This window comes from Equus quagga, chromosome 1, assembly GCF_021613505.1.
Source record: "Equus quagga isolate Etosha38 chromosome 1, UCLA_HA_Equagga_1.0, whole genome shotgun sequence".
Taxonomy (NCBI): Eukaryota; Metazoa; Chordata; class Mammalia; order Perissodactyla; family Equidae; genus Equus; species Equus quagga.
This window is the reverse complement of record NC_060267.1, coordinates 75,668,278-75,682,591: the sequence shown is the minus strand read 5'-3', so window position 1 is coordinate 75,682,591 and position 14,314 is coordinate 75,668,278. Positions and strand designations below refer to the sequence as shown.

At 44.9% G+C, this 14,314-nt stretch overlaps 1 pseudogene; it reads right to left on the bottom strand.

Annotated features, from left to right (window-relative positions):
- Positions 1-5,340, bottom strand: part of LOC124247309 (calicin-like) — a 38,471-nt pseudogene extending 33,131 nt beyond the window's left edge.
- Between the last annotated feature and the right edge of the window lie 8,974 nt (positions 5,341-14,314).

Sequence of the window (14,314 nt, the reverse complement as noted above, 5' to 3'; positions counted from 1 at the left end):
AGGAGAATCCTTCCTTGCCTCTTCCGACTTCTGGCAGCTGTCAGCGTTCCTTTTGGCTGTGTCACTCCGGTCTCTGCCGCTATCTTCATATGGCCTTCTCCTCTGTGTCTATCTTCTCCTCTTCTGTCTCTTATAATGGTGCTTGTCATTGGATTTAGGACCCACCTGGATAGTCTCAAGACACTTACTTATATCTGCAAAGATTTTTTTTCCACAAAGAGTAACATTCACACTTACCAGGGGTTTGGACATGGACATATCTTTTGGGGGGCCACAATTCAACCCACTACAGTACATGAAACTGGAGGACAATAATGAATCACAATTGCAGCAGAATGCAAACAGATGAAGCCTTTCTGTGTGTTAGGATAAGAGGTCAGGCAAATGTTGAGGTCAGAAATCCTGGCTGGGATTGGCTATAGATTAGAAGATGGAATGTAAAGTTAGGCTAAGCCAGTGATCTTCAAACAGGAATTCCTGGAGGTACATGGAAACAGAAGTAGGTATGGTTTCAAGATACTTAGTTTCCATATCCTCTTTCCTAAAACTTATTCCTTGAAAATGAACCCGTGTCCACAATCACTCTTCTCCAGGTTTACATAAGACAGGTATGTTCCTCACCCGTGTCAACTTCTGCATCACCACACAGATGAAAGACTTCCCTGTGATCAAGGAAGACACCACGAAGCCCTATGGCTTCCTTCCATCAAGGGTGAAGGATAGGATTAGAAATAGTGTGTTTTGGTCAATGTCAGGACTTGTAAAATGAGATTATGGTGGAAGGAGTGGTAGAAGTAACGAAACTTTTTAAGAACTTCTCTTATCTCCCCAACTGTTGTCAAAGAACGTCTTGCTCTTCAGGGAGGCTCCCTTGAGAGAAAACAAAAGGAAATATTAATGCTAAAAATAGCCTTCTTCATATAATTAAACACAAACAAGTATTCTCACTTGTTCTTAATCTTCATCCCTAGGTGAGTTTTTAGCTGGAAAGAGAAAGCTTTTTTTTCTTGGAAGATGGGGCCTGAGGTAACATCTGTTGCCAATCTTCCTTCTTCTTCTTCTTCCCCTTCCCCTCCCCCTCCTGTCCTCCTCCTTTTTCCCAAAGCCCCCCAGTACATAGTTGTATATTCTAGTTGTGAGTGCCTCTGGTTGTGCTCTGTGGGATGCCACCTCAGCATAGCTTGATGAGCAGTGCTAGGTTTGCGCCCAGCACCCGAACCAGCGAAAACCTAGGCCGCTGAAGCAGAGCATGTGAACCTAACCACTTGGCCACATGACCCGCCCCACTATTGAAATTTTCCATCCTTCTATTTTGTCTGTTCTTCTATTTTGTTGTCCCTTGATTATAAGCCAGTGGTACTGAGAACTTTGCATGTCAACTAAGTTTTGATTATGTGCTTGTCATCATGATGAATGCACCACAGAGATTCAAGTTGATGGCATCTTTCGCCAGGAAGAGTTCTCTTTCTTTCTTTTTAAAGCAGATAGCATCACCTCAGCCAAGCTGAGTTAGTGCTGGGTTGTTTGATAAGATTTATTTTACCTCCTGATTGTTTCTTTTCCAGGATGTGGCCCTCCTGGGCACTCAGTAGAAAATGTGGCAGGTCTTTGTTTCCTCAGCCCTGAAAAACTGTGCGAGATTTTCTTTTCCATTCAGAGGTTTTCATATTAGGTCTTCAGACTCCCACCCCTTTCAGCTTAAAAATTCACTCATACTTTCTGGGAAAAGTCTGGCCATGTGTTTGAGAAAGTATTTTTGAACAATAGCAGTGAAGGCCTGTATCAGTGCACCAGGTCATCCACTTCTGAGGAAGTGAGAGGTGGTCTGAGGTAAGGCTCTACAAGGACCCCTGAGCAGTGGCAAATGGCTTGGCTGGTTGGCCGGAGACCTTAAAGGAAGAAAATTTGTGTATTGTAGGGAAGGAATTCTAGGTAAGAGGCAGGTGCGTGGGATTGTGCACAGACTGCAAATCTTTGTGTCTCAGAAAGAATCTTCTGCAAAGGGCGCACTCAACAACCAGATGTACAAGACAACTCAACTGGTAAATGCCAGGCAGGCTCTGCATTTCCCACTACAGCGCTTGTGCAGTGGGCTCATGAATTGAGAGACCATGATTACAGGGGGAGGTGTTACATGGTGTTACATGAACAGCCTGACAGTATGGTCTCCCTCTCACATGGCTGACCTAGCTCATGTTGCTGTTGAATGCCTGAATCTTTATCAGCAAGACTGACTGTAAGCCTCTATATGGTAACATCCTCCAAGAGATCAGCCAGCCACTTGTGGCACGTTGATCATAATGGGCACTTGCCACCCTGGAAGAGGCAGTGATTGTCCTTACCAGAATTGACAACGAACTTAGATGTGGGTTTGCAGCGACTCTGGCCTCACCACTAATGGAGAGCTTGCTGAGTGCCTAATTTAGGATCATTGCCTCAGACCAGTGAGCCCATTTTATGGTGAAGGATGTGTGACAATGGGCATATGATCATGAAATCTACTGGTCTTACCATATGCCATATCACCTGGAGGCTGCCATCCTGATAGAATTTTGGAACGGCCTCTTTAAGACTCAGCTAAGGCACCAGCTTAGGGATGACATCCTATAGGGTTAGGGAGCTGCTGTCCAAGTTGTGGTACATACATTAAAGCAATGCCTCCCACATTGTTCTCTATCCCTGACTTAGAAACCTTGGTTCTTTCCCTCTTGAGTAGGGAAAATCCTACTTCTCCACATCCTGCACAGCTCCTCTACCCTCACCCTACTGCCACACTCACACACAAAGAACACTTCAGAGGCTGGCCTGAAGTGTTATCATTTCCTTTCCTGATTTTAGACCTTTGTTCTTTCATAAAAAGAAAGTATTTAAAACTACAGATTTTCTTCTAAACACTGCATTAGCTGCTTCCCACAAATTTTGATATAGTGTATTTTCATTGTCATTTAACTGACCTGAATGTTTTATAATTTTCTTGTGATTTCCTCTTTGATCTAGACGCTACCTACCCCGTCCTGGCTCCAGCGGGCGCCTGTGCCAAGCCCTGGACGCCTTCATCTCCTTAGGCGTCCAGGACAATGTCAGCTTCCCGCAAGCCCGCCGCTAAGTGCTCGGTCTTAGAGCCACTCACTCTCCTTGCAAGAGACGGAGGAACGCGTGTGGACGAACACACACAGACACACAAGGACACACACATCCCCCCTTCTGCCACCACTCTCCGACAGCTCAGCGCACGCCCGGGCCCCCTCCGGGCTCCAGCTCTCCTGCTCTTGGTGGTCAGTTTGCCCTTCCCCTCCCTTGGGTTGGGCACCGTCGCCCCTTCACCTTCTGTTCAGGGTCTCCATTTTCCTCGCGGAGCCTGCAGAGGTTTCCTCACTGCCCCTTTGGTCTGCTGCCAGGGCTAGACGAGGGCCCAGTGGGCAGAGAGGGACGGAGAAGAGCGAGTGGACGGCTGATCTCGACCTGGAAGGCGCGAGAAGTAATCAGACCGGGGATCCACTTGCGCTAGAAGCCGGCAGTGGGCTCACTCGCCAGTGTTTTGTCTCCGCCTAGCGGCCACCAGCCTCAACTGCACCTTCCCAGGGCCTGGCCTTTTCTGCAGCTGTTTTCCGCAGCTGGCCGTGCATGAGGCAGTCAGAAGTTAGACTCTAGGGTGTGTCAGTTGCAATGGGAGAAAGTAAAGAAATAAAATAAATTCCCAACTCAAAAACCCCGTAAAAACATCACGGTAAAACAAAAGAAAGAAGAAAGGAAATGATAACAAGAAAAGCAGATATTAGTGATGCATAAGACGGAAAGGCCAGCAATTATTAAAGTAGAACTAATATATAAACCAAAATCGTCATTTTTTGGAAAAAATTAAAAAACAATTATACAACCATTGGTTAATGTAATCAAGACAAAAGAGGGAGGGGGAAGGAAGCAAAAATACACAAATGAGAAATGAGCAAGGGACTGGACCTCGGAAGCAGGCCTGGCTATAGAATTCATGGGGCCCACTGCAAAATGAAAATGCAGGAATCCTTGTTCAAAAAGCAAGAAAAAAGTGCCCCCAAAGGTACAAAAATATAAATTTTTTTCCCTTCTGGGGTCTTCTTGGTGTCTTTTCTTTTCTATTTAATGTCATTCTAATTAAAGGAAATTTACATTATTAGCACGAATTTTACCTTTCGTCTTTATATTGGGCAATGCCAGCTTTCAATGCAATACAACAGCAGGTACCCCATCTGTACAACGACCAGAATTAAAGCTGTGTTTGGTAATTCACACGTGCATGTGCATTTCGTTTGCCAGAACAGTAGAGACGCTGCACAAAACTCTCACTTTTCATCTCGCTTCTTGCAGTGGCACGTTCTAGCATACTCTCCCTCCAGCCTCCTGATGGGTAGATAAGGCCTCAGAGGAAAGGGAGCTACGTGTTGCTCTGTCTTTTCCTTTCCTTCTTTGTCCTAATTTTCAGCATAAGTAATTCCAGGGGAGTCACTTTAGGGAAGAAGGATGTGACCTGGCTCCTTGATCGTCTGTGTTTCTCACAACACCATTGCCTTCTTTCTGAGTTGGCAGTGAGTTTCTGGTTCACACAGAAAGCACGGCCTCTTGGTGCTGTGAGCACCCCCATTTATTCAGTTGTAGGTGTAACACACTTGCCCTTTTTGAGACTCACTGCATTCCTGCACATTGTGGGTTCACTGCAATTCTGTGTTCATGGGACATTGTGAATGGGACGGCAAGGAATGGCAGACACACATGGCGTGGACATCCTGTGCTCGTGCACACGCTCCGTTGTCCCTTCAGACTTCACTAACACAACATAAATTTACAAATAAAATTATTAAGAATTTCAAGATGATGACAGCAAAGCATTAAACCAAGCATGGGTCCTTCTGAGCCCTGGGCTCTGTGTGACTGCACAGGTGGCACTCCCAGGAAACTGTCCCTGCTCAGAAGCACATGCACACGCCCAGCCCTATGCAACTAATTTGTCAGTTTACTGATTGACCCCTGCAGCCTAGGAATCAGGATCCGCGGGCCTGGTGCCCCGAGCCTGCAGCCTGAGCTGAGCGTGGAGCATGTTGATGGCCTAGTGCAGGGCCGCCCCGGGGGATAGTCAGCCACCAGAGAGCCAGGTGTGCTGTGGGACTGTGGGCTTTGTGCCACCAGTGGACACTCACAAGAGGGCGTCCCCAGAGACTGCAGCTTGTCCAGGGCCACCTCCAGTGCACCCACGTGCGTGAAGAACATGAGCATCGGCTGGGCATGCAGACGTCCCACGACCCGTGCCTGCACTGAAGGCTTTCCGTCATTCGGTCCCTTTTGATGTGATTTACACTGGAGCTTCATAGTGTAATGTCATCCATATCTTTTCTTCTAAAAACTTCCATTTTCCTTAAAGTCCCTTGTTGCTTTATAGTTTTATTTTCCTTATGTACCTCTCCCTTATTCATTAAGTAGCTGGTAGAGGCGTAAATTGCCTTTTAGTTATTTCTTTTCTTCCTCCTCTTTCTCTTTTTTTTCCTTCTCCCACTTCTCCTTCTTCTTTTAAACCTGGAGCCACATTCCTGGGGCTCTTCCCCGTCTCCTCTTGTGCCAACTTTCCTGCTTTCTCTTGGAACCTTCCTTCCCATCATCCTTGGCGTTCCCTTTGCTTCTCTCTTACGTATCATCCCATTTCCACATCTTTCTTTTGCTTTGTTTCCTTCCTCATTTTATGAATCTCTTCCTCCAGAAACTTCCTGATAAAGGATACAAGGAAGCAAAATTGTTCAACTCTTCATATGGGAAACTGTCTTTATTCTGCTCCCACACTTGATTGATAGCTTGGCTGGAGGTAGAACTCTAGATTAAAAATCATTTTCTCTCAGAATTTTGAAGATATTTCTCCACCATTTTCTAGCTTCCAGGGTTCCTGTGAAGAAATCCATTCTGATGTTGTACGTGACCTATTTTTTTCTTTGTAAGTCTTAGGCTCTTTTCTTTTTCTCCAGTGTTCTCGAATTGAAGTGTGACTGTCCTTGCTGTCGGATTTTTCATTCACCAGAATATAAATCCATTGTATCAGTGTACATTCCACCAACAATGTATGAGAATTCTGGTTGTTCCACATTCTTCCAATATTTGCTGTTGTCAGGCTTTTTGTTTGTTTATTTTTTGCCATTCTGGTTAGTATATAGAGACATTTCATTGCAGTTTTAATTTTAAAATGTAAATAAGTGACAAAATATCAAAATATCATTTGTTTGCCCCCTACCCCGACAAAACAGTAGTAACATCCTTTTTGGTTGAGGAATTTGGAAAGCAGATTTTCATATGTTGTTGCTGAAAGTATAAACTTGTTCAGGCATTTTGGAGAGCAATTATCTATCCAATAAATCTTCACTCACTGTCTGTCTACTATGCCAGGCACTGTCCTAGGCAGTGAGTATAATGGGGAATAAGACAGGGTCTTGCCTTCATGGGAAAGACAGATAATAAAAAAGCAAATAAACACAAGATCTTATACATCATTTCTGTGCTAGGAAGAAAATAAATAGGTGCCATGAAGTAACAACAGGGGTTGGCATAGCTAGATGGCAAGGTCATAGAAGGCTCTTCAAAGAGGTGATACCGAAGCAAGTTGCATAAGTGCCTAAAGGTCAAACGTGCTTACCTCCTGACTGAGAGATCCCCTTCCAGGTATCTGGGTTACAGAAACCCACGCTCACACACAAACATCTATGTGCAGGGTGTTCTCTACTGCCTCCTCTCTCACCCCACCACAAGCGGTTCCAGCTCACAGGAGCCGGTGTGACCTTTTGAAAACTCAGATCTGCTCATGTCACTTCCCTGCTTAAAACCCTTCGATGACCTGCACTTCAGATAAAATCCAAACCCCTTGCCGTATAGAGCCCCCCGTGATCTGGCCATTCCCTACTTACAGCTTAGCTTTATTTCATCCCATCCTCCCCCTCTCTCCCTATGATCCAGCCCACCCTGCTCTGTTTCCTATTCTTCACATAAGCTAAGCCTTTGTACACACGGTTCCCTTGGTCTGAATGCTCTTGCCTAGATGCTTCATGTGGTCAGCACATTCTTGTCCTTCTGGTCTCTTCTCCTAAGACTGGTCTTCTTGACCACATAGGTGGCTTGTGTTCTGTCAACTTGCCTAAACTGAGAACTATATTTCCCAGCCCCATTTTCCCTGTACAGTTCCAGTTAGAGTTGGCCAAGAGAGGAGCTTGGATGAAGTTTGGAAGGCAGAAGTAAAGCAATGGCCGTTACTCTCTGAAGGTCACTGTAGTGAGATGTGGGGATGGACAGAGACATGCAGAGGTGCCCAGCAGACTCCAGCTTTTCCCTCATCTCCCTACCCTTACCGGCCCTATTTGACTCTGCTTTCGGACTCCTGGCCCTGCTGACCATCAACAGCCTCGACCACACCCACAGAAGGGCGCGAGGGGCGCAATGCAGAGATCCCAATGCCGCATGAGTGCCGGGAAACTGAGGCTCGCAGAAATCCATCTGTGCAGCCAGGAAAACAGGAAAACGAGAGGAATCCTGAGCACTGTCTGTCTGTTACGCTTCTTTCTCCACAACACACACCAGGCGAGGTGGATGTGATGATTCTCATCAAAGGAAACATCAAAAAGGGCAGTGAAAGAGGGAGCAGGCTAGGACATGAGGTGGGGCTTGGAGATGTCAACACCAGAAACAGTTCACATGGTTTTCTAGGAGTGATGGGAAGACAGTGGAGATTTTTTTTCAAAGAAGCGTTTCATTGGAACGAATGGTGAAATCCGGACTCCAGAGCAGAGATTCATTTTTTAAAAAAATTTTTGCACGGGAAGATTCGCCCTAAGCTCACATCCATTGCCAATCTTCCTCCTCTCCGCACAAGCCCCAGTACACAGTTGTGTACAGTTGTAAATTCTTCTGGTTCTTCCATGTAAGCTGCTGCCACAGCATGGCTACTGACAGACAAGTGGTGTGGTTCTGCGTCTGGAACTGAACCCAGGCCATGAAAGTGGAGTGCACCGAACTTTAACCACTAGGCCGTCAGGGCTGGCTCATCACTGGAGATTTTGAGCAGTGGACTGAAGTGATCTCATTTCCATTTTTATACGTTAGCTCTGGAAGCTGTGTAGAAAATAGGTTGCACTTGCGAATGGAAATCAACAAGATGAAGACTAAAGCCAAAAGCCATTGTTACATTTCTCAAATTTGCAAAATAACAGGCTGTCCAATTTTTAAAGCAGTTTGTAATAGGCACCAGTTCTGTGCTCTGCTGAGACTCTTCAGCTAATAGTTGCAAATTATATTTATATGTACATATATATAAGACAAAAGTAAGCAACCATTGAATACTCCTGACTGCAGAAACCTTCTCACCATGCACAGAGGAAGAAAGGAAGCAGGGAGAGGCTGCTCCAGCAGCAGCAGTGTGGCTGTGCGATGCAGCTTAACCCTTCGGCTGCCCACGAGGAGGCGACAACGCGCCTTACTGCACTTCTGGCCTCTGGTCCTCTCAGCCAAGCACTGCACCATCAGTCTGCCTCTTTGCCAGCTTCCACGAGCTTCATCTGCGTCCCAAGCTGCTGATAGAAAATGGGGGTATGAATTCCTCCCCTTTCATCTGTGGGATGAGCTGGAACAGGTGCAAACATGGACAGGCACAGAGATCGTGGAGAGGCTGCTGCCCCTGTAGCCCCACAGGAACAGGTCCTTCTAAGGCCACCTGTTATCTTCAGGAGACTAAATCAAGTGGACATTAGTTCAGTCCTCATTTTACTTGAATGTTCATCAGTATCTGACCTGTCCCCTCTCTCCTTCATTTTGCTATATGCTAAATTAAAACTCCATTGAATAAAGAACACTCTCCAAAACACGAGTGAATGGACTAGACCTCACGCAGTTAAGCTGAACACGACAGTCATGTAACAAGGAACATCACACAGATTGGTATTTCTTATTGTGCAAAACTGTTTACATACCTGTTTTATAGTAAACAAAATGTACAATACTAGGTTTGTAAATCATGTGTTGAAGAAACTAGTATATTTTTAAAGCAAATATTTTAAAAAATCTGTTCCATATATACTATTTAAAAACTATTTCAGGGGCTGGCCCCGTGGCCAAGTGGTTAAGTTTGCGCGCTCTGCTTCGGCGGCCCAGGATTTCTCTGGTTCGTCCTGGGCACAGACGGGGCACGGCTCATCAAGCCATGCTGAAGCGGCATCCCACACGCACAACTAGAAGGACCCACAACTAAATTACACAATTATGTACCGGGGGGCTTTGGGAGAAAAATAAAATCTTTAAAAAAAAATTATTTCCATTTCTTTTGCATTCTAATGCTGACATCAAAACAGATCAACTCAGAAAATTGACTCAAACTCATAACAGAAAACAAGTTCTCAATTAATGTAGATTAAGTGACGTAAGTAGGGCAAAACTCAAGAAGTTCCAGTTATTGCTAAATTCATACAGGCAACCTTAACGGTCCAGTTTTAAGCATTTGAAGGCATTTTTTAAAGTTTCTCACATTAATGATCAAATTATGTTTTAAAATTCTATCACTGAAGATTGATAATTACCTATCAGGAAAAGAAAATCATTAACGTCAGCAGCATCACTACTACTCGGTTGAACCATATGAAACTGCCAATATTCAGTTATTTTTCTGCCCTGTAAAATGGCAATTTTATGTGGTTCAACTCAAAACGTACCATGCTCTCTGCAAGTGTCGCCTGAATATGATCCGGTGTGTTTCCTGTAAGTTTCTAAGTTGGAGAAAGCTACAGAAACTAACAAAATTGCCCCGCCTCACACTGAATTAATTAAAGTTGAAAAAATATTGCTTAAAAATAATCATTTAAGCTGATTAGCAGATTTTAACCGTTCAGCTGTGTTAACCTGATTCTTATCAATGCATCACAACAAGCAACTGCCTAAGTGAGTACAGCTAGACCCTATTTTCTCTTTAGATCTTCTGGAGGAAAATTAAATTTGTTTCTTTCGCCACCTTGTGACTACTTCGTTTTCCAGCTTTGCTAGTTACTGAAAGAATCTGAGTGGTCTTATGAAGACTCTATTTTTCGAGAAGAAAAAGCATTTTGGTCGTTGGCTTACAGAACTTGCTTCTTTTCAGGATGCCAGAGAAAAGGGTGAATTGATAGGAAAATGAGATTTGGTTTTTTTTTTTTAAAGATTTTATTTTTTCCTTTTTCTCCCCAAAGCCCCCGGTACATAGTTGTGTATTCTTCGTTGTGGGTTCTTCTAGTTGTGGCATGTGGGACGCTGCCTCAGCGTGGTCTGACGAGCAGTGCCATGTCCGCGCCCAGGATTCGAACTAAGGAAACACCGGGCCGCCTGCAGCGGAGCGCGTGAACTTAACCACTCGGCCACGGGGCCAGGCCCGAGATTTGGTTTTAAAAGTGTATAAACTTAGTGCCTGCTGTGTGCTAAGCCCAGCAGGAAACAGAAGACAGAGAAGAAGGGGACCCAGTGGCTTTCTCCTTGGAGTTCAGTGTCCAGAGGAGGGAGATACCAAGACAACTGCCTGATGCAGAACCGTGAGCAAAGGAACAAAGAGAAGAGAAGGTTTTTGGAGGGAACTCACTCAGAATACAGCTAGCAGGCCTCCAGCTTTCTCCTGGAACTCTGGGGTTACCTCTGTCATAGGCTTGTGTTTTCCCTCCTGATGACAGGACCTTGTCTTCAATTTCCCTGCTATTCTCTGAATCAAGTGTGGGTACTCAGCAAAGACTAGTCAGTTTCCAATAAGGGTGCCCTGGAGCAGTCTCTCTCCCCAGAAAATAGATCAGCTCGGTGTGGCTGGCAGCAGCAAAATGCAAGAACTATTCCTCAGACTAGAAAGGGCCAACAACATGAAGCTGTGTTTCAGGCACAGAATAATGTGGAAAACTGCTGAAATGTTTGGAAACAAAACATACTTTTCTTTGAGCAAAACAGGTCTCTGTAGTGCAGCTGGGCTCTTCCATCCCTCGGGAAAACACACCAGAGAAGCAGGAATTTGTTGTCAGAGGTGAAATTGGCGAAGCCCTGTGGAGACCATTCAGTGTTTCCCAGTGGGGGCGCTATTGATGTGTTGGATGAAACAGTTCCACCTTGTCGGGGACTGGCCAGGGCACTGCAGAAAGATTACCGTCCCTGGATGCTGGACACTAAACGTCAATACTCTCCAGTCCCTGTAAAAACCAAGAATTCTGCACCCCCTCCCCCACCTCCAAAACCTCCCCAGGACTAGTGCTGCCATAGTTAAGAACCACTGAATCTTCTCATTTCCATCAATGGGTAAATTGAGGCCCAGAGAAGGGAAGGAACTTGCCTGAGTCAGACAAGAAATACATAAAACCATCAGAGAGGATTTATTGAAAACCTACTATACAGAGCTCAGGCATTCTAGTAGAACCTGGCTGGGGCAGGGGCTGCGGGGCGGGGAATAAGAAATACAGGACATGGTCATTATCTTCACAAGAGGAGAGGAAGAGAGTGAAAGATCTAATATTTATTGGGAAGCTATTGTATTCTAGCACTTTCTAAAACTTTTGCATTATCTTTGCAACAACTCTTTGGGGAAACCGAGGCTCACAGAGTTTAAGTGTGGCGTCAGAATTCAAAGCCAGGTTTCCCTGACTCCAAAGTTACTGTTACTTTTCCAAAGTACGTGCAACCATAGAAACTAGCATTTAAAAAAATTATCCTAAATTTGAGAAAAGCTATAAAGATGACCATGTGTCCTTTCAAAGTCATACAAGAGCCCTATCTGATAAGCCCTCGTAGGGTCATCTGGTTCTCCTGGCAAATGTGACAATGTTTAAGTTCATATTTACTGTTGTTTAGAGACCAGATTCTTAAGTTAGGGATTAATTAATAAAAAACGGAGAAGGTGCAAATTATTCTTGTCTGGTAAGTGTATAAATGATCTCTGTCCAATTGAGAAGGTAACCACAAAGGTTGTGATTTATTACCCTGCAGGACCTTGACCACTTTGTGTCTAACTTATCAAATTTATTACGGTATGTTTTTCTTTCACTGAGAATATAGGCATCAGCTTTTCATATTCTCCTTGGAAGCAGCTGTCATTGAACCAGCTGGCTCCTTCAATAATAAGTTAGTTAAATGTTTGACACATGCTCACTACATAGTTGTGTGAGAGCTATGTGTCTTTAACTCATTGAGAATTGTATTTTGACGTTAGCATGACCCAGTACGTGGCTGCCTGCTGCGTGGTGACAGTAAAGCTCTAGGGACTGTGGGGACACACAAAGGATGAGAGGGCGAGCTCTGGGAGAATCAAAGGACAGGGATTCTTGGGCTGGGCCTTGGAGGAAAGGTAACATTTGAACAGGCAGAGAAGGGAGGGCTTTCCAGCAGGGACTGCAGCATGAAGGGAAGAAATTAGGGTTTTTGTAGAGGCTACAATTAAAGGAGAGGCACCTAGTTTGGTGTTTTTCCTCGTGCCATCCTCTTGACCTTGTGGGATGCAGAATGTGAAGATTAAATGGAAACAGGCCACTTTAGAATCCCAGTAAGGACAGGGGTCGGAGCTATTTTGATCAACGATGTGCACTCAGTGCTTGGATAGTGAGCCAGTGATGACTATTTGTGGAATGAATAAAGGAGTATGATTAACTTCCATTAATTGACCACTTACTATCTCCCAGGCACTGTGCCAAGCTCTATAACAAAGTAATTTCATCAAATCCCCACATTGATGGTATGAAGCAGATTTTATTAGTTTTCAAATTAGGCCCAGCCTATGGCAAAATTGTAACATGGATGATTTTTATCTTTGGGGCTCCTTAACCCTTTCCCTCAGGGTCAAGGATCCAAGACTTATGATTATTCTTCCCACTGTCTAAACTCTCTTCCCCCTTCCCAAGCTGGGTGGTGTCACCATCACTGGAATAAATTGGTCCTAAATGATGTCCTACTGAGAGAGTCCTAGATGGCCTTCTGGGTAAACCGGGGCCACATGGAAGTACTTGCTGAATTTTAGTGAGTGGATCTGGAGACAGCAATCACAGAGATTCTTGGTTTTCTTACCTACAGGGAACTCTCATGTTGTGGTAGAAATTTCCAACTAGAAAAGAGGTAAAGGTTGCTTCCATCACTGCCCCTATCCCATGTGGGAAGAGAACTCTGGACCTCTTTTGAGGAGACCACCTATTTCTGGATATTAGGATGGTGTGCCAGACACAGAGATGTATTGCTCAGATTCCGCCTCCAAGAAAGGACTCATGCCCAGCTGTGAGGAATGTGTTTAGCTGGCAGCCTCTGCTGTTAATTCCTTCAGATTTGCCTCAAATCTTGAGTTGAGGTACAGCAGATCTTCTAGGGGTGGCCGCAGCCAACAACTGAGCAAGACTGCGGTAAAAGGGCCTATCCATTTCTGTCTAACACGGGACTCCTCTACCACGCTCCAGACCTCCCCGCTGGGCTGAGGGAGACTTTGTCAGATCTACCTCGTGGTCTGGCAACTCCTCCTTCCTAATCCTGCTTCTTGCCTTTTTCCTTTCTCAAGTGCTACTCCCCAATGAACTTTTTTCACTCCTAAATCTGTCTTGGCATCTGCTCTCCGGAGGGCCCAGCTGACACAGATAGGATGTTGTTAGTTCCAAGGAACCTGGGGAGTCGATATTTTAGAACTGGATTTGAGCCAGTACCAGCAATATGCACACTCACCCTGGAGGCTGGGGACCAAGGTGTCCTTCCACTCTGGCACATGAACCAAACAAGCTTGTGTTTCTTGATCTTCTTGGCACTGACTATGCCTTGATATTCTGTAACACAGTTTGAATGTTCCCACTGGCTTTCTCAGTGTGTGATTTTTCCAATTAATCAAGTGTGACAAGACAAAGTCACTAAGTCCATTTCCAGGCAGGCAGTTAGTTTCAATCAAGTTGCCTGGTTTAAAGAGACTGTTATCTGGTCATATGTGAACTCCATAAGTCCCTTCCCATACACTGTCATGATTTAGGCCAGGCCTTTCTCAGCTACCTGGCAGACTGTCACTCGTCTCTTGGGTCACTTATAAAATGCCCTATATTTGGTATTGGGTGAGGAAGTGTTAATGTGGTTGTTGACCAGGTACTTAACTTGAAGTCATGAAGGAAAGGGCATAGTTTTGATTTTGGTATGGAAGCATCTCCTACTTCCTTATTAGAAGAGCTACACTCCCCAGGTCATCCATCCATCCACTCATCCCTCAAATATTTGTTGACTGAGACAGTTGTTACTTGTCCTTCGCTTGATCAGATTCTTGCAGCTACACCCATAGGGCCACATTTTGGGGAAATCTACATGCAGCTTCTTC